The following is a 19,783-nucleotide window of genomic DNA, read 5'->3' as shown; positions in this document are numbered from 1 at the left end:
CCAAGTGAGAACAACTCAGTCCCACTTTAGAGGGAGAAGAAAGTAATTACAAGGGTGGAGAGAGGTAGGGACATGAGAGGGAAAGTAGATGGGCTGGCAGGGAAAAGGGGAAGCTAATCTGACACTGGATGAGGGAAAAGGAATGAAGCTCTGAGGGCCTCCACATTGTTCAAGAGACCTAGGTGGTGAGAGCCTCTTAGCACTCAAATGGTATTGACCTTAAATGAAAGGAGCTACGGTGGGGAAAGGATAATTGTAGAGCCTGTCTCCACCAGAATGACAGGGTATCAATCAGGGAAGGGGTTGCCAACTCACAGTCAAAAATCTAATCCATAATTGTTCCCATCTGAAAGAATTGCAGGGAGGGAAATGGAGAGGAGCCTGAGGAAAAGAAAGACCAGAAACAGGCCCCAAGTGGAATCCAGCTCAAGGGGAAGTCCCAAGACCTGACACCATTACTGAGGTTATGGAGCAGTCACAAAAATGGACCCAGCATGAGCACAACTACAAAAGACTCAACAGGCAGCTGAAAGAGTCACATGCAGATATTTGCAACCAACCAATGGATAGAAGCTGCTCAGCTTTGGATTTGAATTAAGGAAAAGCTGGAAGAAGCTGAGGAGAAGGGTCACCAGTGGTCTCAATTTGCCTGGAACCCTGAGATCTGTCAAACACTGCAGCACCAATCAGGAAGCATACACCAGCTGATATGAAGCCCCAACACATATACAGCAGAGTACTGCTGGGTCTGTGTTCAGTCAGAGAAGATATTCCTGATGCTCAAGAGATTGGAGGCCCCAGGGAGTTTATAGGAATGATAGGTTGGGTGAGTGGGTGGTGGGACATCCTCCTAGAGACAGAGAGGTGGGGAGGAGGTGTGGAATATGAAAATGTCGGAGGGTGGACCAGTAGGAGAATAAATCTGGATATTAATAAACTAACAAACATATAAATAAATAAATAAATAAATAAATAAATAAATAAATAAATAAGAAAAAAGAGAATCAGTCATGTTTGAATATGATGTCTTATTAAGGGGCTACCATTTGCTCATTCAGAGAAAGATTAGACAGAGTGAGTGAGAGATAGGATACATTAAACTCTCAAGCGAACTTACCAGAAAGAGTTGAAGTCATGCAATTCCATTCATTACCACTCAGTTCTTGGAATCAGGTCAGGTCAGTTGTGTCTGATAGATTAGTTCAGTTCTATTCACTTCAGCAGAGTACAGTCAGAGTCAGTGTAGCAGAGCTGAATTTAGTTGAGTCAGTTAAGTTATGTGCAGTGAGTACAGTGTAGTTCTTTTCATGGAGAGTTAGGAACTTTCACCAGGACAGTTTTTTTTTTTTTTAGCTTTCTTCTTCTTTTTTTTTTTATTCGATATATTTTTTATTTACATTTCAAATGATTTCCCCTTTTCAGGCACCCCACTCCCTGAAAGTCACATAAACCCCCTTCCCTCCCCCCGTTCTCCCATCCACCCCTTCCCACTTCCCCATTCTGGTTTTGCTGAATACTGCTTCACTGAGTCTTTCCAGAACAAGGGGCCACTCTTCCTTTCTTCTTGTACCTCATTTGATGTGTAGATTATGTTTTGGGTATTCCAGGTTTCTAGGTTAATATCCACTTATTAGTGAGTGTATACCATGATTCACCTTTTGAGTCTGGGTTACCTCACTTAGTATGATGTTCTCTAGCTCCATCCATTTGCCTAAGAATTTCATGAATTCATTGTTTCTAATGGCTGAATAGTACTCCATTGTGTCGACGTACCACATTTTTTGCATCCAGTCTTCTGTTGAGGGATACCTGGGTTCTTTCCAGCATCTGGCAATTATAAATAGGGCTGCTATGAACATATTAGAGCATGTATCCTTATTACATGGTGGGGAATGCTCTGGGTATATGCCCAGGAGTTCACCAGGACAGTTTTATTACCCTTATTACTTTTATTTCTTTACAGTCCAGTCATTATAACATCCTGGTCCACCCTCCTACAGTTCCTCATTCCATTCCTACTTTCTCTGTGTCCAAGAGGATGACCCCCATCCCATACCTATGTCCAAATGCAACTCATTTATGAAAGGGGCCACAGATACTCTGAAGCTAGATATTCAGGCTATGTTGAAGTGTATAACATGTTACAAGGAACCAAACTCTGGTTCTCAGCAAGAGCATTAGCAGACTTTTGATTCTGAGGCAACATTCTAGTCCCAACATCTCAAGTTTGATATAATAAACACCATTTAATGACATTGTAATTTTGAATTTAAGTATGTTTTGATTAATTTTGTTCCAAAATCAATCAAAATAATATTTTAAAACTTTTGTGCTTGATTACTGCATTTAAAAATATCTACTTCTCTTTGTTCAAAACACCCAATATTTTAAGACCTATAAAATAGATTATATGAATTTTCCTCATTCTACTCTTTAATAAAAATACTACAAGGATATTAATACAGCAGTTCTTATGGAGTTTAGGAATGGAAATAAGATTTCTGAATTCCTATTATTCCATAGAAAGAAGACGAGTGAAGTCAGAGAAGCTGAAAATGTGATAATAAATCCCAATGTAAGAGTTATTGTTCAGGGGATTGAAGAAGAATGTTTGATCTGAAAAACTGGGGAGAAGAAATCCCATAATGTTGGCCTGAAATAGGAGGCAGATTGAGAAGCTGTATCTCTTTCATGAATGAGTGTCTACCAGAGAATAACAATCTACATTAGTGCATTTATGATTTCTGAGTCTCAGCGTCTACACTATTCTATTCTTAATGAAATAAGGCTCAGAATGTATAAGCATTATTAAATGTTATTGTAAAAAGTTATGACTACTACTTCTACTTGAATTCAAAGAGAGATAAATGTATTTGGATTTCCCTTTTTATTTAAAAACAAATCTCAATGAATCTACAATTCAAAGTTGTGAACTTAGAGTGAAGGAAGATTTCCCACTTAACTCTTCCTTATGGAGAAGATTTAATTCTCTCTTAATTCTGGGAGAATTTAATGTTAGCTGTATAATGTTTAGTCATTTTATTAGTCCTTTTCTGCTCACCATAATTGTTCTCATATATGATGGATGAATGATGAATGCCATGTAAATTAGACAATAATCTTGAATTGTATGCTTAAAGATGCATCTCCTTATTAATCTTCACTTTGTTAATCATACAAATATTAAGAGACTGTTTTCTGAATTAAGGTCAAGGTTATCAGAGAAAAAATCCATTGAAAAATGAAGGTAGACAGAACCTAATTAAAACAGTCACTTAGAAGAGAAACTGGGAATATAAAGACAGAGAAAAAACGGAAGTAGGTCATTGGAGAATGGATGGAGAGAAGAAGGTTTATGGGGCATATGTGGAGGGGGTATCCGGGAAAGAGGAAATCATTTGGAATGTAAACAAAGTATATAGAAAATAAAAATATTTATTAAAAAAAAAAGAAGAGAAACTGGGGGACAATCACGTGCTGTGCTGTGACCACAAGAAGAAGGTTGGAGAAGTGAGTTCTACCTGATTCTGGCTTGACTTTGAACATTGCCTTGAGGAAGCCATGACCTTGATGTCTTAATGTCTTTGCTTAATGTCTTTGCTGTCCTTGAAACCATAGTTACAAGTTATTTATAACTTTTTTTTAATTTGATATATTTTTTATTTACATTCCCAGAACAAGGAAGTGGGAAGGGGTGGATGGTGGAATAGGCTGAAGGAAGAGGGCTTATGGGACTTTCGGAGGGTGGGGACCCAGAAAAGGGGAAATCATTTGAAATGTAAATAAAAATATATAGAATATTTATAACTTCTAAGGATAGTAACTTTACAAAAATGATAAGTCCCAATAATACTTGATAATTATCCTGGAATATAAAAAAATAAAACTATACTTTAAGATAGGTCTTAAAATACTGTGGAGTTTAAATATGAAAATTAGTAAAAAGGCAAACATAAGTGCATGTTTGCAAGAACTTTGAAAAATGCTTTCTCAATAACTGATTAAACAAATGGATGAGAAGCAGAAAATCAGTAAGTTGACATGGATGTGGATCAATACTTCAAACAAGCCCCAAAAATTCAGAATAAAAGTTTGTTACAAGTATACATACAAGAACATTTAATGTATCCTATGCTGGGATCGAGAGAAAATCAATAATGTTATCTTAATGGGATATTAACTAATTGTGTGATTAACTTAAAATCAACTATGAAAAATCAAAGTTGTATTGCATTGAAAAGTAGATTCCTAAATAACCAAATGGTGAGACTTAAACACAGCATACACACAAACATTTGAATAATTTATAATCATATTTTTATTTACATTGCAAATGATTTCCCCTTTTCTGGGTCCCCACTACCCGCAAGTTCCATAAGCCCTCTCATTTTTTATAAATAATACTTGTAGAAGGAAAAGTTATTTACTGAATGAATATGGATGTACATAAGATGAGAAACTATATGCATACATAGTAGAGGTATACTTTGCATTAAATATAACAGAAACAAAAATTCAAATAGAAGAGATTAAGCATGAATTAATGTGAACTAATATGAATGATAATTTGAGATAGTAGATACCAACCAAATTTAGAAATTGAGAAAATTATTATTTTCTTTTTTATTCTTATGTAGATGTACTTCTGTTTTCTGTGTTGCATACAGTTGCCTGCAGAGCAGATCTAGTGTTTGAGTTATAGATGGTTATCAGCCTCCTGACAGGGGTGATGGAATCAAAACGTAGGTTCTCTATAATATTAGCAAAAATTTTTAACAACTTAGCCATCTTTCTAGCATCAAGAAAATTATTATTATTTTTTATATATTTTTATTTTCTATATTCTTTGTTTACATTCCAAATGCTTTCCCCTTTCCCAGTTCCCCCCTTCCCATATGTCCCTTAAGTCCTCTTCTCTCCATCCATTCTCTCCTATCATTGCCCCTCCCTTTTCTCTGTCCTGGTACTCACCTAAAATGCTGGATCAAGTCTTTCCAGGATCAGGGCCTTCTTCTTCCTTGTTCATGGGAATCATTTGATATGATAATTGAATCTTCAGTATTCAGAGCTTCTGGGCTAACTAATATCCAATTATCAATGATTGTATTCCATGTGTATTCTTTTGTGATGATACTCCTAGGATGTATCTTTTGTGATCTCTCCTAGGATGATATTTTCCAGTTCTAACCATTTGCCTAAAAAAATCATGAATTCATTGTTTTTAAATTGTTTATACCATTGTATAAATATACCACATTTTCTGTATCCATTCCTACATTAAGGTACATCTGGGTTCTTTCCAGCTTCTGGCTATTATAAATAAGGCTGCTATGAACATAGTGGAGCATGTGTTCTTATTGCATGCTGGGGAATCCTCTAGGAATGCCCAGGAGAGGTATAGCAGGGTCCTCCGGAAGTGTAATGTCCAGTTTTCTGAGGAACTGCCAGACTGATTTCCAGAGTGGTTATACCATCTTACAATCCCACCAGCAGTGGAGGAGTTTTCCTCTTTCTCCACATCCTCGCCAACACCTGCTGTCTCCTGAGTTTTTAACCTTAGCCATTCTGCCTGGTGTGAGGTGAAATCTCAGGGTTGTTTTGATTTCAATTTCCCTAATGACTAATGATGTTTAGCATTTCTTACGGTGCTTCTTGGCCATCCAAATTTCTTCAGGTGAAAATTCTTTGTTTAGCTCTGAACCCCATTTTTTAATAGTGTTATTTGGTTCCCTGGGGTCTAACTTCTTGGGTTCTTTGTATATATTGGATATTAGCCCTCTGTCGGATGTAGGGTTGGTGAAGATCTTTTCCCAATTTGTTGGCTGCCATTTTGTCCTTTTGACAGTGTCCTTTGCCTTACAGAAACTTTGTAATTTTATGAGATCCCATTTGTCAATTCTTGATCTTAGAGCATAGCTATTGATGTTCTGTTCAGGAACTTTTCCCCTGTGCCCATGTCCTGAAGGGTTGTCCCAAGTTTCTTTTCTATTAGTTTCAGAGTGTCTGGTTTTATGTGGAGATCCTTGATCCATCTGGAATTGAGCTTAGTACAAGGAGATAAGAATGGATCAATTCGCATTCTTCTGCATGCTGACCTCCAGTTGAACCAGCACCATTTTTTGAAAAGGCTATCTTTTCTCAACTGGATGTTTTCTACTGCTTTGTCGAAGATCAAGTGACCATAAATGTGTGGATTCATTTCTGGGTCTTAAATTCTATTCCATTGGTCCACTTGCCTGTCACTATGCCAATATCATGCAGTTTTTAACACTATTGCTCTGTAGTATTGCTTGAGGTCTAAAACTATACTCAACTGTAAAAGAACTTCTGGGGGAATCAGTATCCCAGAAAATTATTATTATTTTTAAAATATCAAATATATTGTTTCTGATGGAATAAATTGCTTAGTTTGTAAATTATATTTCTTAGTTATATGTCAATATTTTTAGAACATATATGACAAATTAATGTAAATGTAATAAGGCTATGGTCCAATGACAGAATAGAATCAGTGACTTATCCCAAGTCAGGGGCACTTTTAAGTTCCTAAATATTTCTATTGAAAACATCTTTAATATTTGTTTTGTTTTCCAAGCAGACTAGGTAGGAAATTTCTCTCTGCTGTATGTATATTATATGAGCAAACTCGATATCTTCAAAGCAATTTCATTTTGTATTGTCTAAGATGCCATCTTAAATTTCTAATTTCAGTGGCAAGTATTCTGTTTGTTCAACATTCTCACTTGTGTTTTCATAAACATACCAATATAATTTTAAATAGTTACAATCTTCAAATGTATATATATATGTGTGTGTGTGTGTGTGTGTATTTTTTTCTAGATAGATACAAAAATAAACCGAGGATTATGACTAATATAGGATTGGATTATGGTTGATGATGGTGTAGGAAAGAAATTTTGAAAGTATACAGAGCTTCTATACATCACAGTAAAAGACCATATTAGGAATAATTAATATCTAATTAAAAAATAGAAAAATGCAGAGATTTGGGACTGTAGACCTGGCACAAACAAGTACAGAATCAAAACTTCATGATTATAAAATGAAGGAAAAATGCTGAAGATGTACATATATATATATATATATATATATATATATATAATACATAAATGTATGTATATGTTTATATTGATATGTTACTCTAATTTACTTGTAAGAAGTTTTCTAGGATGAGCTCTCAAATGTAAATTTCCATCAAGAGAATAAATATTTTTTAATATACAGCTCAAAACTCTGATAAACTTAAAAATACTTTAGTATCAATGTTTTGATCAACTGTTTTCTTAATTTTTCTAACTTTACATCTTGTAGGAATGAGTTACCTTTGTTATCAAGGTTCAGGATGTACTACCTGTAATGTTGTTAAGAAACTAACATTTTATTACTAGAATTAAATTTTAGATCCTTATTTTCATATTTTTAAAGTGTGTCTTTCAGCATGTAATAAAAGTATATTACCCAGAGATCAAGGTAGCTGTTAATATACCTTTGATAACTAAGTTCAGATATTATAGAATGGAAGAGAAACTAGAGTTTTTAAGGGATTAGAACTAAAAGAAAAGTTTAGAATCCCCAAACTGATTAATGTTGCACCTCTATAATATCTATGGTAATTTAAGGCTATTTATGATCCCAAAGCTAAACTTTTAGCTTGAATAGATTTGAGCACTTGACTCTCACTGCCCATCAATTAACTGTTTTAAGTTAAAAGCATCACTATTTCCCTATTAAGAACATGTAAGTCAACATTTTTAGTACTTAATATTTTAGATATTTGAAGACTTATAAGGAGAGGGATATATGATCAGTTTCTTGACAGCTAAGAATACAACGTATATAAATTCTTTTAAAAGATTTCCTGCTGGATCTAAAGTAATGTCAGGCACAATTGGAATGACTTGTACTAGGAAAATCCAGGATGATTTTATCATTTTTCCAGTGTTCTGAACACGTAGAGCAGAAGTCAGATTTGATCTGATGAACAGCCTGCAGGTAGATCAGGTAGCTCTCTATATTTTATTAGTTGGGGATCCAAGAATAGAACCAAGAAAATATATATTCATTTATATGTAAGAAAGATGAGTATTTATTAAATTTTTTTTGGACAGTAGCCTGGTCTTTTGTCTACACTGGTATTGTCCAAAGGACCTAGGTGTGATGTTAGTGGTAGTTAACAGCACTAGTGACAAATGTGCTAACTAAAGGATAAAGAGAATGTAGGCAGAAACAATCAAACAAATAAATAAAACAAATGATTGTACATAATTTATAATGAAGTTATAAGAATCTTAAGATTTGAAATTGTTTAAAAACAGACATGTAAGTGTTTGTAAACAATCTTTCAATTTCTTGGAGCATCTCTACCATTCTACCTTTATGTAAGACCAACTGTTTGTAACTACCATTTTGTTTCCTCTTCCTAACAGCTTTCTGAGCTGTTGACTCAAATAGCTTAACATCTTCGGCTTTGGCTAATTACAATTCTTATAATATATTATTATGTTTCACCTTGTAATAGGTTATAAATGTGAGTTTGTTCTACATTTTGTAAGTATTTGTGATTAATCAAATACATAATATTTTTGTTGGACTATTATGCTGTATTTAATCTTGAAGAATTTACAACACTACATTATAATGATTGTCTTATCAAACATCATTACTGATGCCCTCTTCTAGTAAGTCATGTTCTTTAATTTATTTTTAGTTTAGTAGTAGTATGTTTAAGATGCAGACCTTGTGCATTCTTTGTAAATCTACTCCTACTGAGCTGTGCAAATGTTTTTTGAAACACCATGTACTGGTAATATTTTATGTCTGTACAGTTTTTGATATATTTAATGTATTTTGTTATATAGCCTTCCACTTATTTGTCAGGTCATATAGCATAATATTTAATCTTTGATTCTTACTCATCATAGAATAAGCATATCACTGTTTAAATTTTATATTGGTTTGCTGATCTCCTCATCTTGATTCTGCTCCCATGCATCTACATTGAAAATAAACCATTTATGCAGAAAATATTTTTTTACTAAAGCATTTGATTGTATATTTATTTGTCCATAACAAACACATTGTATAAAAATCATGCAAAATATAAAGTGAAAATTGATCAGTTTTCACTTCAGTAGTTTATGGTACAGTAACTATTACATTCAGCTTCTATTTCATTGTCACCCGATTTCTGTTTTATAAAAAGTAGTTTTTGTAATATTTGAGTGTAATGTTAACATTTTAGGCATTTTTGACATCAAGTAATATCAATTTATGTGAAAGTATGCTAATGCATATGAGTTCACTGTCTGATGGGCATTTGCCGTGACTCCATCCTTTGATGGTTCAAATGAGCCATAATAACCTTTTACATAAGTCTGCTTCTTGACCTATGATTTCACTTCTACAAAGTGCATCATAGTGATAGAATTGCAGAGATATGAGGTAATCTTGCTTATGTTTATTATTTCTCTCAAATCTTAAAAATTAGCTGTTCATTGGTTTTAGTAAAGTAATGCCTACCAACCAGGAATGTAAGAGATTAACCATTGTCTCATGTAGCCATCAAACCATTAATGATGTCTCTTTCCTTTTACTAAGTTTTCTAAACTAATGTTTAAACTTTTCAAAAGAAGCAGAACAGGTGATAGATGACAGTTGTCTTACCATTGACTTATCTTAATTTATTTTCTAAATTTCATGTGCTCTATGCATTTTATAACATTTTGATCCAAAAATAAATCAATGTATTTTTAACTTTTTATACACTTTGAAAAATATAGAAATGGCAAATTTGATCATCAGTGTAGAATGTTTACAAGTGGCTTACATGCTTCAAACAAGTGACTTCCTAAATATTTCTTATTTTTAATTTTTAAAAACCTTTGAGACTAATCAATATGACAGTAAATTTATACTTTTTAATTATTTACAAAACTAAGACTTTCATTGCAAGGAAATTTTCTACTCTAAGAAGTAGAAGATATCATAGGGATCATCATGCTTGTCTTACAAGCTTAGCATACTGAGTTCAACCCCTGCAACATAGAGTGGAAGGGAGAAAACTGATTCATGTATCTGCATACAGTTATAGTGAATGAAAAGTTGAAAGTTACTCATTTTAACATGAAATATTATTTTAAAAATGCTCAATAATTACATCACATTTTATAATACATACCAATATGTCCAGTATACACCTTTATACTGCAAACACATTAGTAAAAGGAGGCAAAATGAGAGTACATACAGGGAACCATCTGCTTTGTTGAATGGATATGGGCCATAGTAAATAATGGCTGCAGATACGCAACAAAGGAATGAAATAACACAATTTCCTTTATTTTTTGTCTTGGAAATCTTTAAAGAACTTAAGAATTTAACCCTTTATTGTTATATATATTGTTTATTGACATTTCAAATATTATTCCCTTTCCGCATTTCTCCTACTGAAAACCCCTATCCCATCCTCCCTCTCCCTACTTTGACTGGCGGCCTCCCTCACTCTCGCACTCACTCCCACCTACCCACCCACCCAGGCATTTCCCTATACTGCTATATATAGTCTCCCCAGGACCAAGGGCTTTTCCTCTCATTGATGTCTGACAAAGCCATCTGATGCTACATATGTGGCTGGAGTCATGGGTCCTTTCATGTGTACTCTTTGGTTGGTAGTTTAGTCCCTGGGAACTCTGGGAGGTCTGGTTGGTTGATATTATTGTTGTTCTAAGGGTTTCAAACCCCTTTAGTTCCATCAGTCATTTCTCTAATCCCTTCACTGGGCCCCCCATGCTCAGTAAAATGGTTGGCTGCAAACATCCACCTCTGCATTTGTCAGGCTCTGGCAAAAACTCTCAGGAAACAGCTATGTTAGGCTCCTGTCAGCAAGTCCTTCTTGGCATCCACAGTAGAGTTTGGGTTTGGTGTCTGTATATGGGATGGATCCCTAGCTGTGTCAGACTCTGTATAGCCTTTCCATCAGTCTCTGATCCACAATTTGACTTCATATTTCTTCCCTTGAATATTTTGTTTCTGCCTTATAAGAAGGACTAAAGCATCCACACTTTGGTATTCCCTCTACTTGAGCTCTATGTGGTCTGTAAATTGTATCTTGGGTATTCTGAGATTTTGGGATAATAACAACTTATCAGTGAGTGCATACTATGTGTGTTCTTTTGTGGTTGAGTTACCTCACTCAGGATGATATTATCTAATTCCATCCATTTGTCTAAGAATTTCATGAAGTCATTGTTTTTAATAGCTGTGTAATATTCCATTGTATAAATGTATCACATTTTCTCTATCCATTCTTCTGTTGAAGGACATCTAAGTTCATTCCAGTTTCTGGCTATTATAAATAAGGCTATTATCAACACAGTAGAGCATGTTTCCTTATGATATGCTGGAGCATCTTTTGGATGTATGCCCAGGAGTGGTAAAGCTGGGTCCTGAGGTCCAATTTTCTGAGGAACCATCAGACTGATTTCCAGAGTGGCTATTCCAACCACTTTTTTATTTTCTACATTTTTTGTTTATATTTCAAATGATTTCCAATTTCCTGGTTTTCCCCTCCCCATAAGTCTCATAAGCCCTCTTCCCTCCACCCATTCCCCATCAAACCCCTCCTACTCTCTGTCATGGTAATCCCCTGCATTGCTGCATTAAGCCTTTCTAGGACCAGGGCCCTCTCCTTCCTTCTTCTTGGGAATGATTTGATATTTTAATTGTGTCTTGAGTATTCAGAGCTCCTGAGCTAATATCCATTTACCAGAAATTACATTTTTTGTGGGTTCTTTTGTGATTGGATTACCTCACACAGGATGATATTTTGCAGTTCCAACTATTTATCTAAGAATATCATTGGTTTTAATTGCTGAATAATATTCCATTGTGCAACTATACCACATTTTCTGTATCCATTCCTCCACTGAGGGACATCTGGGTTCTTTCCAGCTTTTGACTATTATAAATATTGCTGCTGTGAACATAGTGGAATATGTGTCCTTATTATATGCTACAGAATCCTCTGAGTATATGCCCAGGAGTGGTATAGCTGGGTCCTCCAGGAGTGTCATGCCCAGTTTTCTGAGGAGCTGCCAGACTGATTTCTAGAGTGCCTGTACCACCTTGCAATCCCACCAGCAGTGGAGGAGTATTTCCTTTTCTCTACATCCTTGCCAACAATTGCTATCCTGAGTTTTCATCTGACTCATGGGAGATGAAATCTCAGGGTTGTTTTGATTTGCATTTCCCTAATGATTAATGATGTTGAACATTTCTTAAGGTGCTTCTCAGCCATTTGAAAATCTTCATGTGAAAATTCTTTGTTTAGCTCTGAACCCCATTTTTAATAGGGTTATTTGGTTCTCTGGAGTCTAACCTCTTGAGTTCTTTGTATATATTTATATTAGCCCTCTGTCAGATGTAGGATTGGTAAAGATCTTTTCCCAATTTGTTGGTTGCTGTTTTGTCCTTTTGATGGTGTCCTTTGCCTTACAGAATCTTTGTAATTTTATGATATACCATTTGTCAATTCTTGATCTTAGAGCATAAGCTATTGGTGTTCTCTTCAGGAACTTTCCCCTGTGCCTATGTCTTCAAGGGTCTTCCCCAGTTTCTTTTCTATTAGTTTCAGTGTGTCTGATTTTATGTGGAGGTCCTTGATCCACTTCTAGTTGACTTAATACAAGGAGATAAGAATGGATCGATTTGCTTTCTTCTGCATGCTGACCTCCAGTTGAACCAGAACCATTTTTGAAAATGGAATCCAAGAAGACATCAAAATGATCATTCACCATGGTCAAGTAGGTTTCATCCCAGGGATGCAGGGATGGTACAATATGCAGAATTCGATAAATGCAATCCACTACATAAACAAACTCAAAGAAAAAAAAACACATGGTCATTTCATTAGATGCTGAAAGAAACATTTGACAAAATCCAGCATACTTTCATGCTAAAAGTCTGGAAAGAACAGGAATTCAAGGCCCATACCTATACATAGTAAAAGCACTATATAGCAAACCAGTAGCCAACATCAAACTAAATGGAGAGAAACTTGAAGCAATCCCTCTAAAATAAGGGACTAGATAAGGCTGCCCCCTCTTCCCATATCTTTTCTTTTCTTTTTTCTTTTTTTAGTTTTTTTTCTTTTTTTTTATTCGACGTATTCTTTATTTACATTTCAAATGATTTCCCATTTTCTGGGACCCTTCTCCCCGAAAGTCCCATAAGCCCTCTTCCCTCCCACTGTTCCTCCATCAACTCCTTCCCACTTCCCTGTTCGAGTAATCCCCTATACTGTTGCATTGTGTCTTTCCAGAACCAAGGGTCACTCCTCTTTTCTTTTTGGACATCATTTAATATGTGGATTATTTCTTGGGTATTCCAAGTTTCTAGGTTATTATTCACTTATCAGTGAGTGCATACCAGGAATGATCTTTTGAGACTTGGTTACCTCACATAGTATGATATTCTCCAGCTCCATCCATTTGTCTACGAATTTCATGAATTCATTGTTTCTAATGGCTGAATAGTACTCCATTGTGTAAATATACCACATTTTTTGTATCCATTCCTCTGCTGAGGGACACCTAGGTTGTTTCCAGCTTCTGGCTACTACAAATAGTGCTGCTATGAACATAGTGGAGCATGTGTCCTTATTACATGCTGGGGAATCCTCTGGTTATATGTCCAGGAGTGGTATAGCAGGGTCCTCCAGAAGTGCCATGCCCAGTTTTCTGAGGAGCCACCAGACTGATTTCCAAAGTGGTTGCTCCATCTTATAATCCCACCAGCAGTGGAGGAGTGTTCCCCTTTCTCCACATCCTCGCCAGCACCTGATGTCTCCTGAGTTTTTGTCCTTAGCCATTCTGATTGGTGTGAGGTGAAATCTCAGGGTTGTTTTGATTTGCATTTCTCTAATGATTAATGATGTTGAACATTTCTTAAGGTGTTTCTCAGCCCTCCTTCATGTGAAAAAATTTTGTTTAGTTCGGTACTTCACTTTTTAATGGGGTTATTTGGTCCTCTAGGTTCTACCTTCTAGAGTTCAGTGTATATATTAGATATTAGCCCTCTGTCAGATTTAGGGTTAGTGAAGATCCTTTCCCAATCTGTTGGTTGATGTTTTGTCCTTTTGACAGTGTCCTTTGCCTTACAGAAACTTTGTAGTTTTATGAGGTCCCATTTGTCAATTCTTGATCTTAGAGCATAAGCTATTGGTGTTCTATTCAGGAACTTTTCCCCTGTGCCCATGTCCTCCAGGGTCTTCCCCAGGTTTTTTCTTTTTTTTTCAAATAGTTTCAGTGTGTCAGGTTTTATGTGGAGGTCCTTGATCTATTTGGAGTTGAGCTTAGTAGAAGGAGATAAGAATGGATTGATTCGCATTTTTCTGCATGCTGACCTCCAATTGAACCAGCACCATTTGTTGAAAAGACTATCTTTTTTCCACTGGATGCTTTCAGCTCCTTTGTCGAAGATTAAGTGACCATAGGTGTGTTGGTTCATTTCTGGGTCTTCAATCCTATTCTATTGATCTACTCGCTTGACATTGTACCAATACCATGCAGTTTTTATCACTATTGCTCTGTAGTAAAGTTTAAAGTCTGGGGTACTGAATCCCCCTGAAGTTCTTTTACTGTTGAGAATAGTTTTAGCTATCTTGGATTTTTTTGTTATTCCAGATAAATTTGAGAATTGCTCTTTCTAGCTCTATGAAGAACTGGGTTGAAATTTTTATGGGAATAGCATTGAATCTGTAGATTGCCTTTGGCAAGATGGCCATTTTAACTATATTTATCGTGCCAATCCACAAGCTTGGAAGATTTTTCTATTTTCTGAGATCTTCTTCGATTTCCTTCTTCAGAGATCTGAAGTTCTTGTCGTATAGGTCTTTCACTTGTTTGGTTAGAGTCACCCCAAGATACTTTATTGAGTAATTTTGCATCAATATTCATAAGGGAAATTGGCCTGAAATTCTCTTTCTTAGTTGGATCTTTGTGTGGTTTTGATATCAGCATAATTGTGGCTTCATAGAAGGAGTTGGGTAGTGATCCTTCTGTTTCTATTTGGTGGAATAGTTTGAAGAGTATTGGTGTTAAGTCTTCTTTGAAGGTCTGATAGAATTCTGCACTGAAACCATCTGGTCCTGTGCTTTTTTTGGTCGGAAGGCTACCTATGACCCCTTCTATTTCTTTAGGGGTTATGGGTCTGTTTAGATATCTATTTGATCCTGGTTTTATTTTGGTATTTGATATCTGTCTAAGAAATTGTCCATTTCCTCCAGATTCTCCAGTTGTGTTGAGTACAGGCTTTTGTAGTAGGATCTGATGATTTTTTGAATTTCCTCAGTTTCTGTTGTAATATCTCCCTTTTCTTTTCTAATTTTTTAAATTTGGATACTTTCTCTGTGCCCTTTGGTTAGTCTGACTAAGGGTTTATCTATCTTGTTGATTTTTTCAAAGAAAGAGCTCCTGGTTTTTTTGATTCTTTGTATGGTTCTCTTGGTTTCTACTTGATTGATTTCAGCTCTGAGTTTGATGATTTCCTGTCTTCTCCTCCTCCTGGGTGAATTAGCTTCCTTTTGTTCCAGGGCTTTCAGTTGTTCCCTTAATCTTCTAGTTTATGCTATTTTGAATTTCTTTTTGGAAGCACTCAAAGCTATGAATTTTCCTCTTAGCACTACTTTCATTGTGTCCCATAGATTTGTGTATGTTGTGCCTTCAATTTCATTAAATTCTAAAAAAAATCTTTGATTTATTTATTTTTTCCTTTACCAAGGTATCATTGAGTAGAGTATTGTTCAGTTTCCATGTATATGTGGGCTTTCTGTTGTTTTTATTGTTATTAAATACAACTTTTACTCCATAGTGATCTGATAGGAGGCCTGGGATTATTCCAATCTTCTTATAGTTGTTGAGGTCTGTCTTGTGACCAACTAAATGATCAATTTTGGAGAAGGTACCTTGAGGTGCTGAGAAAAAGGTATAATCTTTTGCTTTGGGATGAAAAGTTCTATATATATATGTTAAATCCAATTGGTCCAAAGCTTCAATTAGGTTCACTGTATCCCTGTTTAGTTTCTGTTTTCCTGATTGGTCCATTGATGAGATTGGAGTGTTGAAGTCACCCACAATTACTGTGTTAGGTGCAATGTGTGCTTTGAGCTTTAGTAAAGTTTCTTTTATGAAAGAGGGTATCCTTGTATTTGGAGCATAGATGTTCAGGATGGAGAGTTCTTCTTGTTAGATTTTTCCTTTGACCAGCAAGAAGTGAACTTCCATGTCTCCTTTGATGACATTAGGTTGAAAGTCAATTTTATCTGATATTAGAATGGCAACTCCAGCTTGTTTCTTGAGACCATTTGCTTGTAGAATTGTCTTCCAGCCTTTTACTCTAAGGTAGTTTTTGTCTTTGACACTGAGGTGTGTTTCCTGTATGCAGCAAAATGTAGGGTCCTGTTTACGTAACCAGTCTGTTAGTCTATGTCTTTTTATTGGAGAATTGAGTCTATTGATGTTAAGAGATATTAAGGAGTAGTGGTTATTGCTTCCCATCATTTTTGATGTTAATTTTATACTAGTGTGGTTATCTTCTTTTGGGTTTGATGAAAGAAGCTTAATATCCTGCTTTTTCAAGGGTATAGTTTCCCTTGTTGTAATGGTGTTTTCCTACTATTATCCTTTGTAGTACTAGGTTTGTAGAAAGATATTGTGGAAATTTGGTTTTGTCATGGAATATCATGGTTTCTCCATCTATAGTGATTGAGAGTTTTGCTGGGTATAGTAGTCTTGGCTGGCATTTGTGTTCTCTTAGAGTCTGCATGAGCTCTGCCCAGAATCTTCTAGTTTTCGTAGTCTCAGGTGAGAAGTCTGGTGTGATTCTGATAGGTCTTTCTTTATATGTTACTTGGCCTTTTTCTCTTACTGCCCTAAGTATTCTCTCTTTATTTAGGACATTTGGGGTTTTGATTATTATGTGACAGGAGATAGTTCTGTTCTGGTCCAGTCTGTTTGGAGTTCTGTAGGATTCTTGTATATTCATGGGCACCTCTCTCTCTTTAGGTTAGGGAAGTTTTCTTCCAAAATTTTGTTGAAGATATTTGTTGGCCCTTTAAGTTGTAAATCTTCACTCTCATCAATGCCTATAATCCTTAGATTTGGCTATCTCATTGTGTCCTGGATTTCCTGGATGTTTTGGGTTACAAGCTTTTTGCATTTTGCATTTTCTTTGACTGTTGAGTCCATGGTTTCTATGGTATCTTCGGCATCTGAGATTCTTTCTTCTATCTCTTGTATTCTGTTGTTGATCTTTGCATCTATAGTCCCTGATTTCTTCCCAAGGTTTTCTATCTCCAAAGGTGCCTCCCTTTGTGCTTTTTTAGTTGTTTCTACTTCTGTTTTCAGATCCTGGAAGTTTTTGCTCAGTTCTGTCATTTGCTTGTTTGTCTTTTCCTCTAATACTTTGAGAGATTTTTGTGTTTTCTCTTTCATGACTTCTGCCTGTTGATCAAACTTCTGTATTTTTTTAAGTGAATTTTGCATTTCTTCCTTATTGGCTACAAACTTCTGACCCATATTGTCCTGAATTTCTTTCAGTGGTTTTTGTGTTTCCCTTGTAAGGCCTTCTAGCTTTTGATCATTTTTCTCCTGAATTTCTTTAAGAGATTTATTTATGTCCTTCATGTGTTCCTCTATCAGCATCCTTACCAGTGCTTTTAAATCCAACTCTTGTTTTTCTGGTGTGTCAGGGTATCCAGGACTTGCTATTGTTGGAGAATTGGGTTCAGATGCTGCCATACTGCCTTGGTTTCTGTTAGCAACGTTCCTACACTTGCCTTTAGCCATCTAGTTCTCACTGGTGTTAGATGGTCTGATTGTCACTGGCTGGTGCCACAACCTATTGTGGACCTTTAGGGCTATTTCTGAGACACTGGATGACAGGGTTTCCTCTGGCACAGATTACTGATATTCTGCCTTCCTCTTTTGTGCCTTTGGAGCCCTGCTCAGACTTGCCTCAGGAAATGTTATACTTGAGTTGTCAAGGTGAACCAGGTATTCTCAGACTGCTCTGTTATGGAGCAAATATGGGGAGTGGGGGGTCACTCTCTCTGTTGATTCTCATATAAGATACAGGCCCCAAGATCGACCGGCTTGCAGATAAACTGCCTATGTTCTCAGGTCCTGAGCGCAGGCAGACCCCTGGAGATTTGCACTCCCAGAGATCTAAAGCTCGGGTGATACAGTACTTAGTGATGCTCTTCTGCTCCAGCAGGCAGGGATTCTCTCCCTCTGCTGGTCTCCAGGCAGGACGCAGGCCCCACAGACCCCGGCAGACTGGCAGATAAACCACCTATGTGCTCAGTTCCTGAGTGCAGGCAGACCCTTGGTGGCTTGCACCCCCAGAGATCTAAAGCTCAGTTTGATACAGTACCTAATGAAGCTCTTCTGCTCTGGCAGGTAGCACATATGGCCACTGGGATTCTTTCCCTTTGCTGGTCTCCAGGCAGTACACAGACCCCATGCCCGGAGGTCTGGCAGACAAACCGCCTATGAGCTCAGTTCCTGAGTGTAGGCAGAACCCTGGCGGTTTGCACCCCCAGAGATCTAAAGCTCAGGGTGATACAGTACCTAGTGAAACTCTACTGCCCCAGCCGGCAGAGAATATGCCCATATCTTTTCAATATAGTGCTTGAAGTTCTAGCTAGAGCAATTAGACAACATAAGGAGGTCAAAAGTATACAAATTGGAAAAGAAGTCTTCCCCTCTTTCTAGTCTATTAGTTTCAGTGTATCTGGTTTTATGTGGAGATTCTTGATCCACTTGGACTTAAGCATTGTGCAATTAGAATCCACACATCAAATGAGGTACAAGAAGAAAGGAGGAGTGGCCCCTGGTTCTGGAAAGACTCAGTGAAACAGTATTCAGCAAAACCAGAACAGGGAAGTGGGAAGGGGTGGGTGGGAGGACAGGGGAAGAGAAGGGGGCTTGCGGGACTTTCGGGGAGTGGGGGGGGGGGCTAGAAAAGGGGAAATCATTTGAAATGTAAATAAATTATATCGAATAAAAAAAAAAAAGAATGTATCAATTTGCATTCTTCTGCTTGCTTACTACCAGTTGAACCAGCACCAGTTGTTGAAAATGTTGTTTTTTCCACTGGAAAATTTTAGTTCCTTTGTGAAATATCAAGTGAGAATAGATATGTATGTGGCTTCCTTTCTTAGTCTTCAATTCCGTCAATGATCTACCTGTCTGTTTCTATACCAATACCACATAGTTTCTAAAATTATTGATATGTAATATAGCTAGAGGTCAGGGATAGTGATTCCCCAGAAGTTCTTTTATTGTTGATAATTGTTTTTGCTATCCTGAGTTTTTTGTTATTTCAAATAAATTTGCATATTGCTCCTTCTACCTTTGTGAATAATTAAGTTGGAATTTTGTTCGGGATTGTTTTGAATCTGTAGATTGCTTTGAGCAAATGGTCAGTTTTACTATATTTATCCTGCCAATCCATGAGCATGAGACAGCTTTTCATCTTCTGAGATCTTTGATTTCTTTCTTCAGAGACTCGAAGTTCTTTTCATACAGATCTTTCACTTGTTGATTAGTGACATGCCAAAGTAAATTATTTGTGTCTCTTGTGTAGGGTGTCATATTTTTTAAAGATAATTCATATACAAATTATTCACTTTGTATTGTCTTCTACAGTAAGATCAAATTATTTTTTATTTATAATGTGTGCATTCTGTCAATTGAAAAGATGA

The sequence above is a fragment of the Apodemus sylvaticus genome, chromosome 4 (assembly GCF_947179515.1).
Source record: "Apodemus sylvaticus chromosome 4, mApoSyl1.1, whole genome shotgun sequence".
Taxonomy (NCBI): domain Eukaryota; kingdom Metazoa; phylum Chordata; class Mammalia; order Rodentia; family Muridae; genus Apodemus; species Apodemus sylvaticus.
This window is presented reverse-complemented; position numbering follows the sequence as displayed.